General features: G+C 46.5%; 1 long non-coding RNA gene across 1 annotated transcript; it reads right to left on the bottom strand.

The window, feature by feature from the left end:
• Positions 1–879: 879 nt before the first annotated feature.
• Positions 880–10,125, bottom strand: LOC136318746 (uncharacterized). Its single transcript, XR_010728118.1, has 4 exons — positions 9,957–10,125; positions 8,076–8,135; positions 5,195–5,258; positions 880–2,352 (listed from the first exon to the last, which is right to left on the bottom strand). It is a non-coding gene; the product is annotated as an uncharacterized lncRNA (long non-coding RNA).
• Between the last annotated feature and the right edge of the window lie 708 nt (positions 10,126–10,833).

Below are 10,833 nucleotides of genomic sequence, written 5' to 3'. Positions count from 1 at the left end.
TGTCTATGATCCCACACCATCTGGCACTGAAGCTGACGAGCCTGCCGCTCAAGCCAACCACCTCAGGAGTTTTGAGACTAAGTCCTCAGCGTCCCAGATCCACGCTCTATCCACTGCGCCACCGCCTGGTCAGGCTGCTTCTCATTTTCCTGGTGTCTTGTCAAAGTTATGCCCAAATATTAGTATGAGTAATTACTACTAATATTTCCAAGAACAAGATTTTGGCATTATTGGTCATTTCTATTGTATGTGTGTTTTTTTGTTTGGTTTGTTTTTTGTTTTTTTATTTTTTCAGAAACAGAGAGAGAGTCAGAGAGAGGGATAGACAGGGACAGACAGACAGGAACGGAGAGAGATGAGAAGCATCAATCATCAGTTTTTTGTTGCACGTTGCAACACCTTAGTTGTTCATTGATTGCTTTCTCATATGTGCCTTGACCGCAGGCCTTCAGCAGACTGAGTAACCCCTTGCTCGAGCCAGCAGCCTTGGGTCCAAGCTGGTGAGCTTTTGCTCAAACCAGATGAGCCCGCGCTCAAGCTGGCGACCTTGAGGTATCAAACCTGGGTCCTCGGCATCCCAGTCGGACACTCGATATCCACTGCACCACCACCTGGTCAGGCTGTAGGTGTGTGTTTTTAAGTTTTTATTTATTCATTTTATTTTTAAGACTTTATTTATTCATTTTAGAGAGAAAAAGAGCAGGAAGCATCAACTCCCATATGTGCCTTGACCAGGCAAGCCCAGGGTTTTGAACTGGTGACCTCAGCGTTCCAGGTCAAGGCTTTATCCACTGCACCACCACAGGTCAGACTATTTATTCATTTTAGAAAGAAGAGAGAGAGAGAGAGAGAGAGAGAGAAATACGAGGTGGGGAAGAATCAGAAACATCAATTTGTAGTTACTTCTCATATGTGCCTTGACTGGGCAAGCCCAGGGATTGAACTGGGGACTTCAGTATTCCAGGTCGACACTTTATCCACTGTGCCACCACAGGTCAGGCTAAACTGTGTTTTTTAAAACTTTACTAATTTCTACTCCTATTTTTGTCTCCTCTCTTTTAGTTTCTAAGAGTTTACCTTTTTCTGTTTTCTTGCAGCTTCTTATTTTGAAGTCCTAGCTTATTTATAGTCAGTATTTTTTTTGCTTTTTAGTAACTGCATAGTAAACTATAAACTTGTATCTCAGTAAACAGAGTATTACTTTTGTCAGCCACTTCTGAATAGTCCACAATTTCCACATGTTATTTTAAAGCACATTTTAGTTTCTAAACACAAGTTTGAGTTTTTATATTATCTCTTTTTTTTTTGCTGTAGTTGGTAATTTTTATTTAAATTATAGTCTGAGAATGTGATCTGCATCATAAAAGTACTTTGAAATTTGATGAGAACTACTTAATACTCTAGTATGTATTGACTTTTTGTGAATAATTAGTTCACAAAATGGATATTAGGCATAGAATTCATGTAAAAGTATCAAGTTGGTTATGTTGTTTAAATCTTCTATTTGTTAAGAATTCTAGCCTGACCAGTGGTGGCACAGTGGATAGAGCACCTATCTGGGATACTGAGAACCCAGGTCTGAAACCCAGAGGTAACTGGCTTGAGTGCAGGCTCATCAGCTTGAGCCTGAGGTCGCAGGCTTGAGCGTGGGATCATAGACATGACCCATGGTCGCTAGCTCGAAGCCCAAGGTTGCTGGCTTCAGCAAGGGGGTCACTGGCTCAGCTGGAGACCCCAGGTCAAGGCACATATGAGAAAGCAATCAGTGAACAACTAAGATGCTGCAACTATGAGTTGATGCTTCTCATCTCTCTCCCTCTCTCTCTCTCTCTCCCTTTCTGTCTGTCTGTCTGTCTCTCTCTCTCTCTCTCTCTCTCTCTTTCACGTGTGTATCTTTTTTTTTTTTTTTTTCCGAAGCTGGAAATGGAGAGGCAGTCAGACAGACTCCCGCATGCGCCCGACCGGGATCCACCCAGAACGCCCACCAGGGGGCGATGCTCTGCCCCTCTGGGGCGTCGCTCTGTTGCATCCAGAGCCATTCTAGCACCTGAGGCAGAGGCCACAGAGCCATCTTCAGCACCCGGGCCATCTTTGCTTCAATGGAGCCTCGGCTGCGGGAGGGGAAGAGAGAGACAGAGAGAAAGGGGGAGTGGTGGAGGAGCAGATGGGCGCTTCTCCTGTGTGCCCTGGCCGGGAATCGAACTCAGGACTCCTGCACGCCAGGCCGACGCTCTACCACTGAGCCAACCGGCCAGGGCCTCCGCCCCACTTTTGTCGTCTTCTTGTTGTGGCTGCAGTGCTCCTTCCCCTCGGTGGATAAAGGAAGTCTCTGTAGCTGACACCGCCATTCCACTGAAACAAACAAACAAACAAACAAACAAAGCAGCTGTTCAGCCCGGCGTGGGGTCTAGAGACAGGAAAGGACAGCCTGGGTCACACAGTCCACTTGCCCGTCTTCACTCCTCTCCCCTCTCCCCGCGTTCCCACCTCTCCCAACCCCGCACAGCCAGCAAGGGGAAACTGACTCACACTGCAGCCAGAGGGCGTGGCTTAGACAGCAGGGAGGCCCGGGAGGACCCCATGTCGAGTCTTCAGCAGCAAAGACTGCATGCAGCTACCACTAATCAAGCCCTTCCAGCCCAGTGAGCTGTGACCACGTCCAAACTCCTGTACAAGGTGGGCGCTGGGGCCGGGCTGGTGCTGACCACGCCCTCTGCATGGCCACTCTCCACTCATCCCTGTCTCAGAGGGGCTTCCCTTCAGAATATTACTCGAGTTGAGAAAGTCTTGCCCCCTGTAAAGCCATCACAGCCACCTGGCCCATGCAGGTTCGCTTTGGATTCGGACAGACAGTAATGAAACAACAGAGCCAAGAACTGGTGGGCCATTAGCTTTAATCCTAGCTTGCACCCAGTGGGCGAGAAATACACACAGTGGGAAAACACTTCCCTTTCCATTCAGGGCTCCCAAAGCCACTGACTTATCTGAGTTTCCTAGCATCAAAGGTTTCTAGCTCACCAGCCTTATTCACCTCTGTTCCCCATCTCCTTCTCTCTGCACAAACTCTGCACAAACTGGCTCCTCCTTCAGCACTCTGCCATCTTGGCTGCTTCTCCTCTGCAATGCTGATGGCAGGAACTAAGAGAGAGAGCCCCTGGTCTGCCTTATTTTACAGTGTAAAAAATTAAATCCTTTAAGCCAGTATACAAACAAGGAAGTCTCTGATACAAAGCCACTTATTTGAGGCATAATGGGATTCCTCATGAGAGTGCACCACCCCACATCATGCAACAGTCAAGGGTGTGGGACAAGTTTAGTCTTAAAACTAAGCCTTAGGCTATGAGGACCCTGCCTGCTTACAGCCTGTCCCCCACACCCAATGCAAACTATAAGCGAGCAAACATATATGTCATATTTACAAACTTATTTGACCCAACTCTCTCTCTCCCTTCCTCCCTCTGTCTTTCTAAAAAGAATTGTTTTTGAAAAGAAAAATTTTAAAAGGCGGTGACACTGGACCTCCTTTTCCCCGGCTGGCCTCGCTCCAGGTACTCGCTGGCCTACCAAGGTGGTGGCCTGGAGTGGGGGCCCGACCTATGAGGGGCGTGGCCATGTGGCGGGCGGGGTCTGGGGTGGGCGGGGTCTCCAAGCCAGCACGCCTGATTGGCCCCCTGCGGATGGAGCCCTTGATCAGCTTCTGGGTGCTGCGCCTCGTGGCTGCAGTTTTGAGGCACTAGGCCAAGGAAAGTGCGCATCCCCGTGGACCACGGGTGTAGGAGGTCTTCTTCTATAACGTCACCACGAGCAACCCCATCGACACCTTCCACACCTCCTTCCCCCGGCAAATCTTCCCTGTCCAGCACGCAGATCACCCTGAGTCCTCGGAGCTGTTCCTTTGCCTCTCTCGCTGTCTGATTCCAGGCGCTGTGCCTGCGAGGGTTGAAGCTACGAAGTCCCTGAGCCAGGCCTGACGTCTCTGGCCTTGCTTTAAATGTTCCTTCTTTCTCTCAACCCCTTAGCTCCCAACACACCTAGGTTTTCTTCTTTTTTTTTTATTTTTCTTTTTTTTTTATTTTAGAGAGGAGAGGGGGGGGAGAGAGAGAGAGAGAGAGAGAGAGAGAGAGAGAGAAAGGGGAGGAGCAGGAAGCATCAATTCCCATATGTGCCTTGACCAGGCAAGCCAGGGTTTTGAACTGGCAACCTCAGCATTTCCAGGTTGACGCTTTATCCACTGCGCCACCACAGGTCAGGCTACACCTAGGTTTTCTAGAAGAAAACCTCAAATACAGGAAAAGACTCGCATGGGCTCCATCGCAGCACCGTTTGTAATAGGACTAGACTGGAAATAAGTAAGTCAACCGATGATGGTTGCAAACCATGCGCTGAGAAGGCAGGCAAGCATCAAACTGTATCTTGGTTGAAATGCAGACGGAACTGGACAACTGCCCCTTTCTCCTCCTCCACTTCGTTTCCAGAAGCCTCCGTGACCCTAAGTGTGGCCTTGATCCCGCCTGACATCTTCCTCTCTGGAGATCTGAAGAAAATGATGCTAGACATTGTATCTTCAGAAAACTCAATCAGTTCATTGCAAATGAAGACTATTTATGTATTATTATAGGATGACCTATATACTGTTAAGTGGGGGAAAAGTGAGAATTGTGCACATAGCATGCTACATTTTACCTAAGAAACAGGGAATGTAAATATACATATTTGGTTGCTTGTATTTGTTTTTTAAGTGGAAAGATAAACCAAAACCTAACAAAACACCAGTGGGGGCAAGAAAAACAGGGTAGAAGGAATTAGAAACTAGTCTTTTCTGCATGCACCTTGTTTTGCACATTGGGAACCATGTAAATGTTTTACACCATTACAAAACAAAGTTTATTTGAGAGAAGAGGAGTAATTTTAAGTGGCTTTAAGACACAGTAATTGACTACATATATCCGTAGTGGAGTATATACTAATGACACAAACAATTGCAAATAAAACAAATTTTTCAGTTGTCATCTTGGTAATAATACTGTTGTTATTCTGAATCTTTTTTATTATTATTATTTAGTGAGAGGAGGGGAGGCAGAGAGACAGACTACAGCATGCGCCCCAACCAGGATGCGCCCAGCAAGCCCACTAAAGGGCGATGCTTTACTCATTGGGGCATTGCTCCGTTGGTCCACAACCAAGCTCTTCTTACCGTCTGAGGTGGAGGCCAGCTCATCTTCAGCACTGGGTACCAACTCTCTCCAATGGAGCCATGGCTGCAGGAGAGGAAGAGAGAAAGAGAGAGAGAAGAGAGAGGGGGAGGGGTGGAGAAACAGATGGTCGCTTCTCCTGTGTGCCCTGGCCGGAATTGAACCTGGGACATCTATACACTTATCTGATGCTCTACCACTGAGCCAACCAGCCAGGGCATTCTGAATCTATTATATGTTTGTACCTATACATATATACACATACATGGTAGGAGTAGCAAATAAGTAATTGTAATGTTACAAGATTTTCAATCTCATCCCTGGCCAGTTGGCTCAGTGGTAGAGCATCAGACCAGTATGTGTAAGTTCCGGGTTCAATTCCCGGCCGGGCACACAGGAGAAGCTCCCATTCCCCCTCTCCTTTCTCTCTATTTCTCTCTCCTCCCGCAGTCAAGGCTCCATTGGAGCAAAGTTGGCCCGGGCACTGAGGATGGCTCCATGGTCTCCGCCTCAGGTGATAGAATGGCCCTGGTTGCAATGGAGCAACGCCCCAGATGGGCAGAGCATTGTCCCCTGGTGGGCATGCCGGGTGGATCCCGGTCGGGCACATGTGGGAGTCTCTCTGCCTCCCCATTTCCCACTTCAGAAAAATACAAAAAATAAATTAAAAAATTAAAAAGAAAGATTTTCAACCTCAAAGAAAAAGCTACCGGTAAGTTTTCTTGTAAGAATATGACATGAAAGAACAGAGGTAAAAATAGTAGTCCTAAATTTGAATTGGGAAAGCAGTATAAAACCATGATGTATTTTCTCTTAAAAATAATAAAACGAGGCCCTGGCTGAGCTTCAGTAGACAGACTGTTGGCCTGGCATGCGGATAGCACCTTGTAGCCCTCTTCCGCTCAGGCAGCCAGTGGCTCGATTGGTTCGAGTGACCCTAAGTGCAGGCCTAGACGCTGAGGACAGCTTGGTGGATTCTAGCATGGGCCCCAGAAGGGGCTTGCCGGTGGATCCCAGTTGGGTCGCATGCAGTAGTCTGTCTCACTATCTCCCCTTCTCTCGCTTAAATAATAATAATAATAATAATAATAATAATAAAATGTATTACTTAACACTGTTCACAAAGAAGGCCGGAAAATAATGACCTTAACTAGCTGCATAGAATGAGCACTGCTCACACCTTGATGGTGGTCTCCAAATATTATTTCCGAGTGAAAGAAAAACGGCCCCCTTGCACAACTGGCTAATTCTAGGTCTGGAAGAAGAACTATATAAGATGACCCTGGAACATCTTGGTACACTAGATTGTGAGAAAGCTACTAGAGTCTCATCAAAAAATGACTCAGAAGCCTGACCAGGCAGTGGCGCAGTGGATAGAGCGTCGGACTGGGATGTGGAGGACCCAAGTTCGAGACCCCGAGGTCACCAGCTTGAGCGCAGGCTCATCTGGTTTGAGCGAGGCTCACCAGCAATCAATGAACAACTAGGTGTCGCAATAAAAAACTGATGATTGGCCCTGGCCGGTTGGCTCAGCGGTAGAGCGTCGGCCTAGCGTGCGGAGGACCGGGGTTCGATTCCCGGCCAGGGCACACAGGAGAAGCGTCCATTTGCTTCTCCACCCCTCCGCCGCACTTTCCTCTCTGTCTCTCTCTTCCCCTCCCGCAGCCAAGGCTCCATTGGAGCAAAGATGGCCCGGGCGCTGGGGATGGCTCTGTGGCCTCTGCCTCAGGTGCTAGAGTGGCTCTGGTCGCAACATGGCGACGCCCAGGATGGGCAGAGCATCGCCCCTGGTGGGCGTGCCGGGTGGATCCCGGTCGGGCGCATGCGGGAGTCTGTCTGACTGTCTCTCCCTGTTTCCAGCTTCAGAAAAATGAAAAAAACAAAACAAAACAAAACAAAAAAACTGATGATTGATGCTTCTCATCTCTCTCCATTCCTGTCTGTCCCTATCTATCCCTCTCTCTGACTCTCTCTATGTTAAAAAAAAAAAAAAAAAAAAAAGACTCAGGAGGTAAGTTGAAATGTCAAAGATGGAATAACGGTAGCATCAATAAAGACAATAACTGCAACTGACTGAAACACATCAAATCAGTAAAAAAAATTTTTGCTAGTTTATTTTAATAACTAAAAAATAAACTTATTGGTCTTTTTTGAAGGATGCTAGGAACCGACTCAACTTTCTGAAAACTGGTAAATAAAGAGAAAGTCTTGGTATTTATGCTACCATCCTTGTACAAACATATCTAGGATAACCAATGGCTCTTTATTACTAACTATCCTAGCTCTTTATTACTAACTCCAGCTATTAAGTGAAGCAAGGTTGAAAGAATATATATATATACTTTTGGTAATACCTAATGAAATAATGGGTCTCAGCAGTAATCATCAGAAACTGCTAGAAACATGTGACATGCTGATAGGGAATCTTGCAGTGTTGGATTAAACTGCCTACACCTGAGAACACTAGTCAACCCTAGTATTGTAGCAAGAGAGACATCCAACATTATGTGCCTCCCAGTGGAATACAACAGGAAGTACGACTTGATGAATACTTGCCAAATACATACATAGTGACCCTAAAACCCATCAGGGCTCTTGATCTATCAGGATCATTTTAACACCACTGTGGACTCACTGTCAGCAAACCCCAGTCTGGGAAAATTCACAGGACAAAAGGCCAGTTTGGTCACAGAATAAATTGCCAGAATAAAATTGGTGGTGTTTGAGAAAGGGAACCTATTGATTAAAGGAGATTTAAAGGACCTATCAACCAAATGCACTGATGGATTTGTTCGCAACCTGGTTTGAACAAATCAACTGTTTTAAAATATAAAACATAAGTTTGAACATTGTACATTTATATTAAAGAATTGTGCACTTTACCCTGGTCTGGGAGCTCTGTTGGTTAGAGCGACGTCTTCATAGGCAACTTGTGAGTTCAGTCTGGTCAGGGCACATACAAGAATCAACCAGTGAATGAATAAACAAGTGGAACAATAAATTGACATTTCTCTCTCTCTTTTTCTTCCTCTCTCTAATCAACAAATTAAAGAATTGTTTTAAAGATGTGATAATCGTACTTTTTTTTTGTTTGTTTTTTTTATAGAGACAGAGAGAGAGTCCGAGAGAGGGATAGATAGGAACAGACAGGAACGGAGAGATGAGAAGCATTAATCATCAGTTTTTCGTTGTGACACTTTAGTTGTTCATTGATTGCTCTCTCATATGTGCCTTGACCATGGGCCTTCAGCAGACCGAGTAACCCCTTGCTTGAGCCAGGGACCTTGGGTCCAAGCTGGTGAGCTTTGCACAAACCACATGAGCGAGCCCGCGCTCAAGCTGGCGACCTCGGGGTCTCAAACCTGGGTCCCCCCGCATCCCAGTCCGACGCTCTATCCACTGCGCCACCGCCTGGTCAGGTGTGATAATTGTACTTTTAAAAAAAGTATTTATTAATCCCCTCTTTAATTTCAAATGCATAAAAGAAATTGCAAAACAACAGTTATTCTCTGGAGCGTCTTGCTTCCTGACTGTATGTTGTCAGTTTGGCTCAAATAAACTGTTTAAAATTCTCCAAAAATATATATATATATATTTTTACATACTGATGTTTTTACCAACAAAATATGATGTCTTGGATTTGCTTTAAAAATAACTGGAAAATGGAAGGGGATGAGTGGACAAATCAAAATTGGTCATCAGTGGGTGCACAAGATTTTATCATATTACTTTCTCTACTTTTTGTATGTTTGAAATTTTCCATAATAAAAAAAATTGACACTGAAAAAAAATAATTTACCCATCTTCCTTCTCTATTTCCTCATCCTCAGAAAACCGTCTCAGGACCAGATGCGTCCTCCCCTCTCGCATCTTTACTTGCAACACTAGTGGCGAGAAGGCGGATTGCAGGGGGGCGTGGGGGAGTCGCCCCCCGACGGCGGCGGCGGCGGCTGCGGCGCGTGTTTCGTGTTTCGAGGCGGGAGGGCGGGCGCAGGTGCCGGGCGGGGCTGCGCCAACGCCCGGAGCGCGGATTCCCGGAGCGGGCAGTCAGCCCTGGGCCGGGCTCCCCCGTCCAGTTTCCCCGGTCGCGCGCGAGACGCCGCCGATTACATCAAGCAGCCCTCACCCGTCTGTCCGGTGCCAGCCATGGACCGGGGGACACGCGGGCCAGGACCTGCAACATACCCACCCACCCTTACTAGAAAAGGGGGTCTCTTACTAGAAAAAAGGGTCCTCCCCCACTCTCGCTGAATGTCTATTCCTTTTTTTTTTTTTAATCGATTTTTTTTTAGAGAAAGGGAAGGAGCGAGAGAGAAACAGAAACATCCATCTGTTCCTGTCTGTGCCCTGACCGGGGATCGAACTGGCAACCTCTGTGCTTCAGGACGATGCTCTAACCAACCGAGCTCTCCAGCCAGAGCGCAGGTCGATTTCATTCATGTTTGCTTTCTCCTTCCCCAGCCCCTGACCCAGCACGGAGCTGAGAATGGGGGGCAGTGGATTAGTAAATGTGTGCTAAGTTGGAACCGTCTCTCTCTCTCTCTCTCTCTCTCTCTCTCTCTCTCTCTCTCTCTCTCCCTCCCTCTCTCTCTCTCTCCTCTTTGGCAGACCAAGCTGCACCTCACCTCCCCCAGGACGCCTTCCCCAGCCGGGGTTGCAGCTCCTCCCGCCGGAAGTGTGCGCGCTCCCAGGGTCCCTGAGCCCCGCGCAGCACTGACCGCAGGACTGCGAGCTCCTTGAGGGTTGAAAGAGCTTCTTACTCACCCTGGTTTCACTCTCCCACCCTTTCGCAGTTCCCCGCGAAGGGAGGAAGGGTTACTTTGTGGCATGGTGTCTGGGGAGGTCTTCCCACCCGGCCCTTAACTTTTTGAACTGTGACCGCTCCCGCTTCTGTCCCTGGGGGGAGCACTGCTGAACTTTTCAGGGAAGCTGGTGAGCCTGAAGACAGGAGTTGGCCCTTCGTGCGGTGATGTGACCGGGAAATCACGTTACTACTGCCCAAGGCGGAGATTTCCACTCTCCGGTCCCGGCTTCCTGCTCCTCCACAGGGTTATAATAGTACTAATAACAACTTGTTTACGAAATAATTTTATGGGCATTATTTCAATTACTCCTCGCCACCTCTTCTTGCATTAGGGTATCATTAAATCCCCACGTTCCAGATAGGACACGAATGCTCAAACTCAGGGTTTGGTTTTGTTTTTAATGCAAAGAACATAGGAAGCCATCCTGAAAATATACAATCCCATAAAATATATCACAGTGTGGTTATAATAAATAAGAACCCTAAGGACTGCAACAAAAAATTTTTAGAGTTGATAACTGAATTCAGAAATGTAGCAGGATGTAAAATAAATATCCAGAAATAAGTTGCATTTTTATACATCAATAATGAGCTGTCAGGTATGGAAACTTTAAAAAAAAAATCCCATTTACAACTGCATAAAAAAAATAAAATATCTAGCAATAAATTTCAACAAGAATATAAAAAAACTATATTCTAATAATTATTCAATAGACACTGAAGAAAGAAATTTAAAAAGATACAAATAAGTGGAAGCTTATCCCAAATAAGAAGAATTAACACCATTAAAATAGCCATACCACCCAAAGCAATCTATAGATACAGTGCAATTCCTAT

The sequence above is a fragment of the Saccopteryx bilineata genome, chromosome 1 (assembly GCF_036850765.1).
Source record: "Saccopteryx bilineata isolate mSacBil1 chromosome 1, mSacBil1_pri_phased_curated, whole genome shotgun sequence".
Lineage (NCBI taxonomy): Eukaryota > Metazoa > Chordata > Mammalia > Chiroptera > Emballonuridae > Saccopteryx > Saccopteryx bilineata.
This window is presented reverse-complemented; position numbering and strand designations above follow the sequence as displayed.